The 14,782-nt window shown below is 44.0% G+C and overlaps 1 protein-coding gene and 1 pseudogene across 50 annotated transcripts in view; both read right to left on the bottom strand.

Annotated features, from left to right (window-relative positions):
• Ktn1 (kinectin 1) overlaps window positions 1–9,582 on the bottom strand; it is an 87,954-nt gene extending 78,372 nt beyond the window's left edge. For 49 of the 50 annotated variants that reach the window (XM_087586032.1, XM_087586037.1, XM_087586047.1 and 46 more), the window contains exon 1: window positions 9,454–9,582. The gene's annotated coding sequence lies outside the window, so the exon portion shown is untranslated. The remainder of the gene's footprint in view (window positions 1–9,453) is intronic. The other variant, NM_001447076.1, reaches the window with a different exon arrangement.
• Window positions 1,317–1,416, bottom strand: LOC120097197 (U6 spliceosomal RNA; annotated as a pseudogene).
• Window positions 9,583–14,782: the final 5,200 nt, after the last annotated feature.

Genomic DNA, 14,782 nt, shown 5'->3' with positions numbered 1-14,782 from the left:
ACCCAAACAGAAATGAAAGGCAACCAGTGCTCAAGGCTAAGAAACCCAACACAGACCAGAGGTCTGAAACTGTCCCTGGGGCTCTGCTCCGGTTCTCCTCAGTTTCTATGTCTGTCTGTAGATCTCACAGACGTGAAGGAATGGTGCTGCCTTCCACTGAATTTTCGTGGTTGTGGTAGTTGAGATAGCTCTGTTAGGAGGTGTGGCATTACTGGAGGAAGTGTGTTACTATGTAGACGGGCTCTGAGAGTTCCTAGTGCTCAAGCTCCCCCCAGTGTGAAAGAGAGAGCCCTCTCCTGGCTGCCTTCAGATCAAGAAACTCTGCTCTCTCTCCAGCACCACATCTGTCCATATACTGCAGTGCTTCCTGCCATGATGATGATGGACTGAACCTCTCAAACCTTTAAGTTGGCCTCAATTAAACATTGTCCCTTATAAGAGTTGCCTTAGTCATGGTGTCGTGATGTTTCTTCACAATGGGAACCAAAACTAAGATAATGGGGTTCCGCCAAAACTTCAACTTCCTTTTGCTTGTACTCGACATGGATCTCACTGTGTATGTAGAGGGCCCTAATCACAACTTTTTTTTGTTGTTGTTGTTTCTTTTTTTTTCGGAGCTGGGGACCGAACCCAGGGCCTTGCGCTTCCTAGGCAAGCACTCTACCACTGAGCTAAATCCCCAATCCCCCCTAATCACAACTTTAAGACACATAGCAGCACCAAATAAAAGCTGAAGACATAAAATGCTCAGCATCGAGGCCAACTCAGATTTAACTCAGATTTAACTACTAAGTACTTGCGGGTTCCTTATTTGACAGTTCTTGCCTGCATAGGTTTCCATCCCTACACCAGTTTAAACTGGGCATTCTAATATAAATGCAAAGCAAGCTTGGGTTACATAAGACTACCTAAAAATAAACAAAAAACTAAATACTATGACTTTTATACTTAAATTCTGTTCTAAAGTCAAAAATCCTAATTTTGTATGATTAATAAATTCAGTTACTAGAAATAACGAGAGAGCACAGTGAGAACCACTTGCCTTAAGATGTTAAGCTTTGACTTTAAAAAGGTTACAAAATGTTCAGTTCCATTTTGGTTACAGGTAAATAAGTATTTAATAAATAAGCATATATTTTACCCACTGATATACCTAAAACTCACATTGTATCTATAGGCAACAGTTATACATGAAGGGGGAAAGCTGGGAATAAGGGGCTGAGAACAAAATAAAAGGGAGAAAAGTAGAGAAGAAAAGGAACCTAGCCCATAATGGTAAGGAGGATTGAGACAAAGTTAACGCGGCTGTAGTTGACAAAAATCCCATCTTTACATTTTTTTTTTTTTTTTGCAGGGGTCATGCAGAAGGTCTCTGTATCGTTCCAATTTTAGTATACGTGCTGCCGAAGCGAGCACTCTTTACATTTTTCTAAGTCCACTGTATGCAGTGCAGTATGTCTGTCAAATTGGTAACAGAAAGACTATTAGAGGGTTCAGTCTGGGCTTGAACTTGGCAAAAGTGACCTACGTCCCCTTATTAGGCATGGATTATCAATTATCTTAATTATCTTAGTCTAATGTGAGTGCTGCCAGTGAGGGTAAACGATCAGAGTGCAGTGTGCGCAGGGTCACAAGCAGTCAAGCCTAGACTATGCACATCCCTCAAAAATGTATCAAATGCACTGACTAGATCTTTACTACAAAGAAAAAGTATTCCACTTTTGTTTACAAATAGTTCCCAGATTGTCTCAAGGGACAATCTCTAAGTAGGATCAAAGCCTTGAACCCTGCAGTACACCTAAGAACAGCACAGAGGACAGCCATCGACGGTGGAGCGCGCTCTGGCATGTGTGATTGCCAAAGAAGCCACAAAAAGAAAAAGGTGGAAAAATAAGATTCAAACGCTGGATCAACACACTCATCTATGTTATACTTATAAAACTAAGAATAATAAAAATTGTCTGCCCATAGCTGGAGAGAAAGCTCAGCCATTAAGAACACTGGCTGTTCTTCCAGAAAACGTCGGTTCAATTCCCAGCAACCACATGGTAGCTCACAAGTGTGTGTAACTCCAGCTCCAGAGGATCCGGCACCCTCACAGAGACACACAAGGAAGCAGAACATCAATGAACATAACAATAGATAATCTTTTCTAAAAGAAAGTCTAGGGCTTTGCTGTGAAAAAAGAAAAATCACAGGTCAGAAGGGATCCGTCACTCCTGGTAACAGAATGATAGCATTCGAAAACCTGCTTGCCCACTTATGGAAGGAAGCTGAAGAGCTCTCATCATATACTACTGAAGTTCAAATGAATGAATGAAGTTTGAATTCTGTCTTCTTCCTGGGATGCTCACTTGTTCCTGCATCTATTAGCATTTACACTTCTCTCACTCACACACAAACCTCCTTTTTTTGTACTTCGCTTAATAAAATCTTATCAGCTGACTGATTTAAAAGATCAGCTGGAAACCAGGCAATCGTACTGAATGGCTTTTTTATGTATAGGAATGCTCTGCTCTTCCTACACATGTGTTTCATGCACACCAGAAGAGGGCATCGGATCTCATTACAGATGGTTGTGAGTCACACGTGGGTTCTGTGAACTCTGGAAGAGCAGCCAATGCTCTTACCCAGTGAGCCACGTCTCCAGCCCAGGACAAATACCTTTAATGGCAGGGCAGGAGGCAGATGAATCTCCATTTCAAGGCCAGCCTGGTCTATAGAACAAGTTCCAGGACAGCCAGGGAAACCTTGGAGACAGAGAAACCTTGTCTTGAAAAAACAAAAGAGCAATTGGGAAAAAATTATCAAAACGCAAGACTAAACAAACTAAAAGTGGTCTTGCCCCCATTCTTGTGTATTCACAAAACAGCACAGGCAAGCCCAGCCCTGGGAGGTGATCATGTGTGCTGTGAGGAGGCAGGCTGAGCAAGCCATGAAGAACAGGCGGGAGGCCACTCCTCCACGACCTCTGCATCTGTCCCCGCCTCCAGGTTCCTGCCTCAAGTTCTGCTGACTTCCTTGAGAGGTGGAACTGCAGAGTGGCGAGGACCTGGGGCAGGTCTCACTCTCTCAGCACCTCTGACTCCGCCCCGCACTTCTCTACCACCACCACCCCACTTCAGTCTGCGGCCATCGTCAGCCTCAACTCTTCCGGATGCCTTGGGATTCTCTCCCTCCTGTCTATGAAAACTCCTCAACCAAACCTAGGCGAGGTCATAACTTCATTTTCATTCAAACATAAACCCTTTTCTCCCCACATAGAGTTTGATCATGGTATTTTACAACAGCAATAGAGACCCTTATAAGACAGATACTAACAAAAAGCAGTCAATATAAAAAAGTGACTGAATGAGCGCTTGCCTAGCAAGCGCAAGGCCCTGGGTTCGGTCCCCAGCTCCGAAAAAAAAAGAAAAGGGAAAAAAAAAAGTGACTGAATAAATATGAATTAGTATTTCCACAAAATAAAAATAAAAAGTATGGTGGTGGTGGTTCAGGCCTTTAATCCTAACACTTGAGAGGCAGAGGCAGATGAACCTCTGTGAATTAGTGGCTAGCCTGGTCTACAGAGCAAGTTCTAGACTACCATGGCTACACAGAGAAAATCTATCTCAAGGAAAGAAGGGAGGGAGGGATGGATGAAAGGGGGGAGGTAGAGAGGAAGGGAGGGAGGAAAATAATAAAAAGCAATCAAAAATTCAAAACTAATAAATGGTTAAAATAGGTTCAAGGGCAAAGGGACATGCCTAGAACACCCACACCAGGAGGGCTGATGCAGGTGCCGATGCGGCCAGCCTGGGGTAGAAAGTGAGTTCCTGTGTATCTCAAAGGACAGCCTTACCATACCTTCAATTAGAGGAGAAACTCAAACAATACAGGCACAAGTACTAGACTGCAACCACTTACAAGATAAGGTGATTCTGCAACTAAAAGGAGCACAAGATAATAACTTTATATATCCCAAGATTCCATAAATGAAAAACACCACTACACACACACACACACACACACACACACACACACACACACAGAGAGAGAGAGAGAGAGAGAGAGAGAACGTAAATTTTTCTTTTTTAATTAAAAAACCGAAACCAGCTGTGCAGTTCAAGATCAGTCTGAGCAACCTGTCTCAGAAAAACACCAATCAAGCAAAAGTTTGTGTAGCGCTAAAAGTCCCATATCCACAAAGCTGAATGGGAAGGGGAAGTTTCAAATAAATTCATACAAAGAGTTCCACTTTCAGAGGAAGCAGACAAAAGGAACAAAACAAAACAAACAAAACAAACGGCTTAAGAACAAAGTATCCGAGCAAGCCTGAAAGCCGAGAGAATGAATATCGAGGAAGCTCAGGCCTCAGAAATGCCAGGGCGAAGCAGCAAGGCTAGATTAAAGCTCAGCTCCAACCATTCTCCTCCTCTCCAAGCTGTCAGTGAAGGCCTGCAGTTAAGGATGGGGAGATAAGGAACTTCCATAAACCTCAGTGTTACCAAAGCCTAAAACCTGTGGGTCTCCTTTCAGCCTCCAGAGATTCACTGCTTACGCCTGGTTCCTGGGTAAGAATAAGGAACTGTCCCACATTCTCCAGTGAGCATGTAGCATATGAATGTGTGTCCTGATAGGCAATGTTCCCATTGAATCTCAGAAAATTACTGAAATTGCAAATACACTCCTTCAAAAGCTTAGTGGCAGCTTGCAGTCGCTGGATTCAAACACCAGTACCCCCTTGGAAAAAAGAAAGAAAATGGTAAAAGAGAAAAAGAAAGGAAATGTGGGCAAGTAGCCTCCCTTCTCCTCAGCAGTGGAGACTGTAGCCCTAGGCCTACTGTGAACAGTGCTCACGATGTGCTACCTTGAGCAACCCTGATCACTGGCATTCCCTCTTCTGCAAGGAGCTAAGTGTAGGAAAATGAAACCCAGACCTTTCCAAGGACTGGAAAATTCCAGGGTTTTGTGTTTTCTACTACCAACATTTCATTCTACTTTACAGAAACCAGAAACCAATATCAGAAGTGACAGATAATGCTTTTAGAATATAATCTATGGAAGGAAAATCAGAAAGCCCCTATTCTAAGAAACCTGGTTAGTCTAAATAAAAAGACACATATATGGATTAATGTTAAATGCCTTAAGTACAAATACTGAATGTGCATGTTTTGTCTTTGGTTAATTTGGGTTTTGGCTTTTTTGAAAGACAGTTGCATTATGTAGCTCTGGCTGTCCTGGAACTCACTATGTAAACTAGGCTAACCTTGAACTCAGAGATCCACCTGCCTCTTCTCTCCTCCCAGACCCCTTGAGTTGCTGGGATGAAAGGCAGATGCCACTAAGACTGACTAAGATGCATATGTCTTTTAAGTCCTCAGTTTTCTTTCTTTTTTTTTTTAAGATTTATTTATTTGTTATATGTAAATACACTGTAGCTGTCTTCAGACCCACCAGAAGAGGGCATTGGATCCTATTACAGATGGTTGTGAGCCACCATGTGGTTGCTGGGATTTGAACTCAGGACCCCTGGAAGAGCAATCGGTGCTCTTAACCACTGAGCCATCTCTCCAGCCCCAAGTCCTTTGTTTTAAGTAACTGTTTTAAAGTAACTTTTTAAATTAACCAGTGGTCTTAAATAAACAGAGTGAGTAACTCAGTCTCCACCACAGTACATTATTCCCTCTACCAAAAGGTTTCCAGAGGCTCCCTGCCACTCTCCTGTTCTCTGGAAGTTCCTAGCAAAGGAACAAACTAAAAGCTACATGTATCCAGAATGCAGTATCCACAAAGAAAAGGAACTGCAAAACACAGGCTTAATTCATTTGACAACTTCTTATTTAGCACCTATTATGAACCAGACATATTATGCCTTAAATGCATAGGTTAAACAAAGAAAAATCAGTTGTCATGGCATACATTGATAATCCCATACTGGGAGGAAGGTTGCAAATTCAGGATATGGGGTCAAGCCTCAATGTTGGGGGATGGGTAAATGATATGCATAGTCATGGAGCATGACTTTTTAGAGTCCTGGGAATGTTATATTTCCAATCAGAATCTCTACCAAAATTACTCTTTTTAACTGAAAGTTTGTCTTAATTCTTCAAATGTAAAAGCAATTAAAAGCCCATGGGAGTCAGGTGCACTGCTCAAGGGGCAGGGGCAGAAGCACAGGTCAGAGCTTTGCAGTCAGCCCCTCTTCTTTTTAGTAACAAGGTGTTTATCAATTTATCTTATAAACTTTAACTTTAAAATTTTCAAATAAAAAGATCAAATGGCAAAATTAACCAGAGCCAAAGTCTATATAACTTAATAAACTTCTATAGCTGGTATTGACATTTTAAAATGTTAGTTGTGAGTTTCACATTAAATTTTACCCTCTCAGTATCAAATATATTTTATGCACTTATCCACCATCAAAAACAAAAAAAAAAAGAAAATCTATGACAGAATTAGAACAAGAAAAGCAATTGGCCTTACGACCTCAATCATGCGTTATAACCAAAACTCATGTCACACCTGCACCCAGTCCTTCCTCACCCGTCTATTTAGCCTCTCTTGTTCTCTCTTCATGCTATGCTGTAGACACCTGCGTAGACACTAGTTTACATCTGTACAGTACATTTGTTTGGACTCCACTTATAAGAGAGAACCTTCAGCTTATTCCTCCCTGAGATAGAGGGACCTTGATTACCAGCATAAATTCCAAGTTTGTCCATTTTCCTGCAAATTTTTTGACATCATTTTTCTTTAGAGCTGAATGGTATTGTCCTTTATAGAGACCTAATTTTCACTGTGCCCTAATCCACTGATGGTCAACTAGGTCAATTCAAGTTCTTTGCTATAGTGAATGAACTTGGGGTTACAGATAGTCTCTATGGGAGAGACTGGACCCTTTCTTTTATAGGGGGAAAGGGAGACAGTTTAAAGGCTAAAGCTCACAACCCTTTTGATTTTTATTTTGGTCTGTCAGAGATCCACCTGCCTCTGCCTCAGGAGTGACTGAAGACACCACCATGACCAACAGCATTTTTAACTGAAAAGGCTTAAAAAGCAATTTAACACTGTCATCCATTTGACAAACCCTTGTAATTACTTGCCCTTCTAGACTTTAGAGATGGCTTAAGTTACTCAAATTCTTTGGTTCATGGCACCAAAGTTTCCCCCTTAAATTTCTATTTATAGGGAACATATAGTTCATAGTCTTAAACAAATTTCCCTATCCACACATAAATCATATCTTTTTCATCAGAACACACCAGACTCTGTTCCTTCGTTCTGAAGCAGCAATGATATAGGATGCAGCCCATTAATACATGAGCGGTCATTGTGACTTCTAGACAGTTACTTCTGGTTACTAGGGATAGCCTGGATTTGCCTTCAGAGGGCTTTAAAGCCACACACCTAAGAAGTTACTCTCAAACACCTGAACATTCCGTAAAGCTCTCTCTCCACCTCTACCTCCTGCATTTCCATAGTACACATGAGGTCAGATCCCTCAGCCAAACTCTCCTAGAACCACTGAGTTTACTATTTTTTTACAAATTATTGAAAAATCTTTTTAATTAAAAATTTGCCATAAAAAAATAGACATACAGGGGTTGAGGATTTAGCTCAGTGGTAGAGCGCTTGCCTAGCAAGCACAAGGCCCTGGGTTCGGTCCCCAGCTCCGAAAAAAAGAAAAGAAAAAAAAAATAGACATACAAATAAAAATACATAATTGAGGGCTAGAGGTGTCAAAAGTATATATGGGATTCTCAAGATTCTTGGTTTATCCCAGTGTGCCCCTGGAAAAACAATACATCCTCCAAAGAGTTCATGTAAAAGTCCAGCTAAAAATGACGGACAGTCAATCTTAACATGGGTCCTTTAGAAGTTAGCTTCAGAATTAGCCTTTGTTAGGTCTTTATAAAAAATAAAAAGATTAAAACCTACAAACTAGCAAGCCTGTAAACTGCTCAGGGTTGAGGGTTTTGTGTGGATTTTGATTTTGTTTAGGGGGAAACTATATCAAGAGAAAGAGACTGCTAATACTTAGGGAGGTCACAAAAATATACCAATGCAATAAAACAAGCCAATGGCTTTTCATAATGCTGACAATGAATCAAGAAAGGGTTATATACTAGGTATACTTTATGATACTAAAGTGTTTAATAAATACACTTGAGGAATTTTCCCGATATATTTGAGTGTGTGTCTCAGTAATGTAGAACACCTTATTCTCTAATGCACCTGATAATTGAGACATAAGTCTACTGAGGGCTACAAAATTGAGAGCCGTTTCTGACTCAGGGTTGGCATGGGAAAGGAACCTACATAATTAAGCCCAGCTATTTCGTCTAAGGCCTCTAGAAGAAAGGTGGAATGGGAAAGAGGCTTGTTTATCAAGCAATACATCAGATAGGAAAGTCTACCGCGGGACACACAGAATACAGGTCAGCCTGAGTGCTCCAGGGCAGCTCCTGGAAAGATTATCTCAGGTCTCATCACCAAATGCTTTTACTGGAGCCACTGCTGCCATTGCTTGCGGGTAAGGGGAAAGAAAAGACAAGTGCAACCTAATTGAGGCAGAAGGTCAAATCACGCCTAAGTCACCTGCTACACAAGAGAATGTCTGGTTCACCTTTGAGGGGCTCCTCTTTACCTGGGTGTGGAGAGGAAATTTCTCAAAACACTCCAAAACTTTGAACTGTTCAGCCGCAGCTTTTGAAGCTGCGCGTATTCACATAGATGCTTAAGAATCCATATCTGGCAGAAGCCACGCTGTTAGAATCCCGGTTTCCTCCTAGAAGGACCCGAAGACACTAAGCAGCGCACTTTTTAACCTAAACCGAGATGCAGCGGGACAAAGAAAGGGACGCTGCTCCTCCTTGCTCCGGTCTCGAAGGCCGAATTCGGCTTCCTTACCCCGAACGCGGCTAGATCCGGGACGTCCCAAATTCCATTGTTGGGCAACAAGGCGGACACACCCCTGGGAGAGAGGGAGAACTTCGCAGAATTCCCCCTAACTCTACAACCTGGTGGTGGGAGGGGCCGCACTCCGGGACAAGCGAGGGGCCATCCGCTCCAGCACCGCTCACATGTGGCCCACCCCGGGCCCAGGCGCCCGAGGCGTGGCGCTCCCTCCGGTCACCCTCTTCAGAGCCTTAATCCGCCCGCCAGCCCCGGGGCCTGCGAGCCGGGCTAAAAATAGGTTCCTCGGTCACCCCGCAGCCCGGTCGGGCCGACCTCGCCCTCAGAGGAGACGGCCCAAGAGCTCGGGCCACTCGCGGAGCTGGGGTCGGACCTGACGGCCGTGGGGAAATCGCCCAGCCGGAACCCTGGAGCCGGAACCTCCTCAGAGCGAGCCAGCGGCGGCGCGGCCTGGGCGGACGCTACACACTGCGACCCCCGGGCGGAGGCCTACCGGGCGAGCGCTCTCCCAACCCCTCGCCCCAGCGCACCGGAGTCCCCGGCCCTGCTCCTCACCCTGCGCAGCCGGGAACCAGGCCGGGACGACGCAGCGACGCGAGCTCTACCTCCGGGTCAGCGTGCTACGAGGCCCCGCCGCAGTAGCTCAGGTGCCGTCGCACCGCCCCGCAGGAAACGGGAGGCTTCGGGGCGGGGCGGCTCCGCACGTCCGGGCGTCGCGGCCAAAGGGACGCGGAGACCGGCCCCTTAAAGGGACAGGTCGGCGCAGCCGGCGGCCTGGAGATGCCCCGCGCTGTCCTGCAGAGACGCCACCCCTCAGCCTGGAAGTCCCTGAGGAATCCCTTCATCCACTCAGCCCTACTCTGCCTCTCCCAGTCAGCCTTGGTCTCACGTGACCCTCGCACAAAAGTACCACTTGGCCCCCGACACGGTTTAACCCTACTCCAAGTTGCAAGATATTGTGAGGCTGCAGTGCTGGTTGGCTGCTGGCCATTCCTTAGGCAAGGAAGGGTAAATAACTAGAAACTGCAGCGCTACGAGGGGTTGACCAGAATCCCTGCGTCTCTCTGCTCTTTGCTGTGAGGATGGAAGCTTTTTCTCCGGTGTTGCTTTTTAGTGTTTATTTTATTTTTTTATTAATCTGTCAGATAACACCAGTCACTACCCAGAACATATCTACAACATACTCTAAGCTCTCAAAAGTTACCAAATGACTGACACGCTTCTGAAGAGTGGGGTAGAGATGTAGAATCAGACTCACCATTACCCAGAGGCCATCCTTAAGGCTTTGAGCATCAAATAAGTCTCAACATTAACAGAGAATGTCCTTCTCTGGTTACAAAAGCGCTGCGCATCTATGAGTGTTCAAATGATTTCTGCCCAAGCTTTCCAGAGCTCTTCCAAAGCAGAAATGAAAACTGAAACCTATGTAGCAGCACCCCGATGAGGTGTTGAGAATTCCACCAGTGTCCAGTCACCACTTTCTCTATGGCGACATTCTCTCAGATTTTAATCCAAGGAGCTCGCTCTTTTTCCTTCTCCTAAGTATTACTCAGCACTCAGTAGCTCCAAGGCCAGCAAAACACTATTTCTGAGCTATTGTCTCCTGAGACTGTGATACTGTGAGTGCCAGAAGATTTGGCTTTGTTGGGAAGAGTGGCTATTAGTGGCTTAATACAAAGTGGAACTGTATCATTTCTGTAATGGCATTTAAAGTTTCTTGAATAGCTTACAAACAACTCTGTAATCGCGCCCCCGCCCCCCCCCCCACAAAAAAGTTTCCAGTTAGAATTACTTTTTTTTCTATCTGACTTTAGGAAAAGGACACCATCATTTACACACAAATGATACTTGGGTTCGTTTGTAAGTTAGACAGCAGCACGAGTCTTTAGGGAAACATTATCCAAATGTCTTATAGTCAGTACAGAAGTATAAAAGTACCAACCACTTCTATTCTGCATGAACTTTGACTTTTCAAAGGGAGGAGCAGCTGGATGGTTCATCCTTTATAAACTTTCTAATTGCTCACATCAAAACAAAAAGATTTACTAGAAATGTTGCACATGGCAAGCCCTATTGGGATTTAAGACCAACCCTTAAGTTTTGAAGTATAGTAAAATGTAACATAATTAACTATAGTTAACACATGTAATTAACCTAAGCTATAATTAACTATGACGGCTGCTCACTACCCACCGATGTTGCTGAAACCCACAACTAACTTGCTAAAAGGGATTAGCACTCAGCATCTGAGTTAGCTCTTAAAACAATCAAAAATTAAACCTTATTGAAAACTATAAGGTATAACGTGGCTACCTAAAGACTATTTCTCTCCCCCCCCCCCCCATTTGACAAAAGCATGGTTTACTGCTTTTAGCATGTAGCAATTTCCTTCCTTCTGGATTTTGGAAAAGATTTAAAGACATGCAATAAATTGAAAGATAAAGAGAAGTCTGTTCCTGTTTTGCCCATGTAGGCTTCCCAGACTCGGGGAGTTCTATAGAGATCTGAGTAACCTATGAGTAAGAAAGAGATTACTCTGGGAAGCCAGAGGTAGGCATAGAAGTAAAGCAGCTCACAGAACTGAGAGGGAGGATGTCAGGCCTGCCTTCATCTGAATAAGAGTAAGAAGGTTGTCAGAAACTCCAGCTGCAGATCTACAAGTAACCTGCTCTTAAACAAAGGAGCTGGTGCACAGATGGGGGCTAGTGCTGTACCCTTTCTTCTTAGGTAATCTTCTCAAGAATGCGGAATGCGAAGGCTTTTATAACAAAGAAGGTCACAGCCGGTTGCCACTCCTATGTCCCTATTGAATCTGGGAGGGCTCTCAGATGTGACAGAATTAACATTATGCCAAGTTTGGGGCCCACATCGTTCCACTCTCTTGGAGCCACTGATCTTAGAGCTCTAAGTTGCCTCTTAAGAAGTCCCACCCCTGGAGCTATGGTGGCACAAGCCCTTTAATCCCAGCTCCTGGGAGGCAGAGGCATGTGGATCTCTGAGGCCAGCCTGGCCTACAGAGAAAGTTCCAGGACTAAGGAGAGGAAACCAAAAACAAAAGAAACAAGGAAACTCCCCTCCATTGCTGAGAACCTTGAGACTAGATGTCGAGGAAAAGACTCAACTGGACCCCTAGTCTTTCAAGTAGCTTGCCCTTCCAAGATGCCATTGTCGAATGCACCCTCCATTCACCAGCGTTGGTTCAACAGTTTTAAGAGCTACCTTTTGGAAACGTCTATATATTGTTTGGGGAATGTCACACTTCTACGAAAAAATGAGGAGAGTCCAAGCTTTATTGCAAGTTGCTATTCTGTGAAGGCTATAAAATGATTTTTCTGGATGACAAGCCCCGTGTCACAGAGCTCTGACTGGCAGCCCCCTGGCATCCTAAGGGGCCTTCCTTCCTTCTATCAGTAACACTCCCCTGGCTCTCTTGTTCATATGCTCAGGCTGTCAGCGCTCCCTGCAGCTCTCTGCTCTCGTTCTCTCTCTCTAGCTCTCTCTGGCTCTCAGTTGTGTGAGAAGTACCCACTGATAGGTCATTTCTCCGCCAGTGAAATGGGCCAATTCAAGCCAGATTAGATTAGATTAAAGGCAGGTTTATTGAGAAGCTACTCTCCAGTGAGTCCACTGGCCCCAAGAATTGAGGGAAGTCGCCATGGGGTGGGGTGGGAGAGAGGAAAGATAGAGAAAAGGAGTACGTGAGGATCGAGACGCAGAGAGGAGGGAGAGAGGAAGGAGGGAGGGAGAGAGACAGAGACAGAGAGTGCACAATACTTCAGGGTTGGGACAGGACTTACCAGGTAGGGACTGGAGGATGCTTTGAGAACCTGGAGGCCAGGTCTGCTTTGATATGTAAAATATGCACCTCAGTACCTTGTCCCCCAGTGTCTGAAACTAAATATCCACTAGTGTGTTATCATTACCCATTTGATACCGGTCCCGGCAATTTGCTTCTGTACCCACAGCGGGGGTTCTGCAGCACTCCTCAGCAAAGTGACCAGTGACATTCCCAGCAACAAAGCACCTTAGAGTCATTTGGTGGAACCTCTCTGTCATGTGATACCACTGATTGTTTCTTGAAAAGCTCCTCAGGCTTTGACCTGTCACGTGACTTTTCTGAAATACAAGACAGCATAGCTTCTGAGATGGGAACCCACTTCCCAGCAGAAAGACTCATGCTATAGCTAAGGCCTGAAGTATTTACCAGAAGTAGCTAACACGAGGGATGGAGTGATGGGAAGTGGCTGTTAGAGACCCATTTCTGGTGATTGAGCAGGAGAGATCATGGCTTGCAGCACTGAAATTTTGCTGTACAGGAGCAAGATAAGCTCCAGAGCTGCCAATTGCAGTCAGAGAGTGCAAGAGACACAGACCCCTGAAGTCACTACAGGAGTAGGAGAGAGAGAGAGAGAGAGAGAGAGAGAGAGAGAGAGAGAGAGGAGAGAGAGAGGAGAGAGAGAGAGAGAGACACCCAGGGAATGTAAGGTGGAGTTTAATGGCACTTGAAGCCAGAAAGAGGCTTTCTGGGTTGTTAAACATGCTTCTTGTATCCCCTCTGCTTAAACAGCAATATGTACATAAGAATTGTAATGTCTCCAGCCACATTACAAGGAGTCCAAGACAGATAAAAGCTTATTCCAATGAGATCTGTGGCCTTTATGTAATACCGTAGCTGGCTAGCTGATGCTCGCACAGGAAGGCACGGTTCTAGAGCAGAGGTAGTAACTGTGGCTGCCAGCATGTCTCAAAGGGTTTCATGGCTGCCTTGGGCATTTCTACAAATCAGCTCTGTTTTTTTCTTTGTTTTTGTGGGATTCACTACATAACCCCCGATTGCTATCCAGTGTGTTGGCCCCCAAGTGCTGCTGTACAAGTGTGTACCACACTTTTTAAATAATATTAATACATATTCATGAATTTTATATTAAAGTTTGATTTTCACCTCAACATAGCTACTTATTTATATTACTCTATGCACACTGGCTTCTGTTCTCCCACTCCGGAGTACCACGTACAGATGTGCACTGGCTTCTGGAGTACCACGTACAGATGTGCACTGGCTTCTGGAGTACCACGTACAGATGTGCACTGGCTTCTGGAGTACCACGTACAGATGTGCACTGGCCTCTGTCCTCCCAGGCTAGAATACCACTGCTGTTTGCCCCCTCACACAATTCCCACTGTTTAAGTTCTATGTATCTGTTCTTCAGAAAATAATGGTAGATAAATCAGACAGAGACAACATACTGGCCACCCTGCATCCCATAAGCAAAAAACATTAAATACTTAAAATGAAGCATAAACTATGCCTTTAGGGGGAAAAAGAACACAAGAAAGTATGTTCAAAAAAAGTTTGTTTTGTTTTGTTTCTGAAACGGGGTTTCTCTGTATAGCCTTGGTTGTCCTAGAACTCATTCTATATACCAGGCTGGCCTCGAACTCATAAATCTGCCTACCTCTGCCTTCCAAGTCCTAGGATTAAAGGTGTGCACCACCACCACATATATGTTCAAAATCATAGAATAGCCAAACATTTAGCTATTAACAGTAAGAAGCAAAATAATTTAAGTACAAGATAAAATATTGAAAATCATACTTCATTAAAGTTAAGAATGTCTTCTTTTTCCTGAGCAGTGGAGACAAAGACTGTCTAATCTGGACAAGAAAAAGTAACTCTGGTTCTGGTGATAGATGATCTGAGTTCGTATACAAAATTCCCATCGGGTCATAAAATCTGTGAGGAATGACACATGGATTGGATTCAACAGACTTACAGGACACAGTGTCAACACAAAAGTCACTGTTTCTGTACACCAGCTATATACAACCCAGAACAAAGAGGCTTTATTTGTAATAACATAATAAAATATTTAGAAGTAAATTT

Source organism: Rattus norvegicus, chromosome 15 (genome assembly GCF_021556685.1).
Source record: "Rattus norvegicus strain SHRSP/BbbUtx chromosome 15, alternate assembly SHRSP_T2T, whole genome shotgun sequence".
Lineage (NCBI taxonomy): Eukaryota > Metazoa > Chordata > Mammalia > Rodentia > Muridae > Rattus > Rattus norvegicus.
This window is presented reverse-complemented; position numbering and strand designations above follow the sequence as displayed.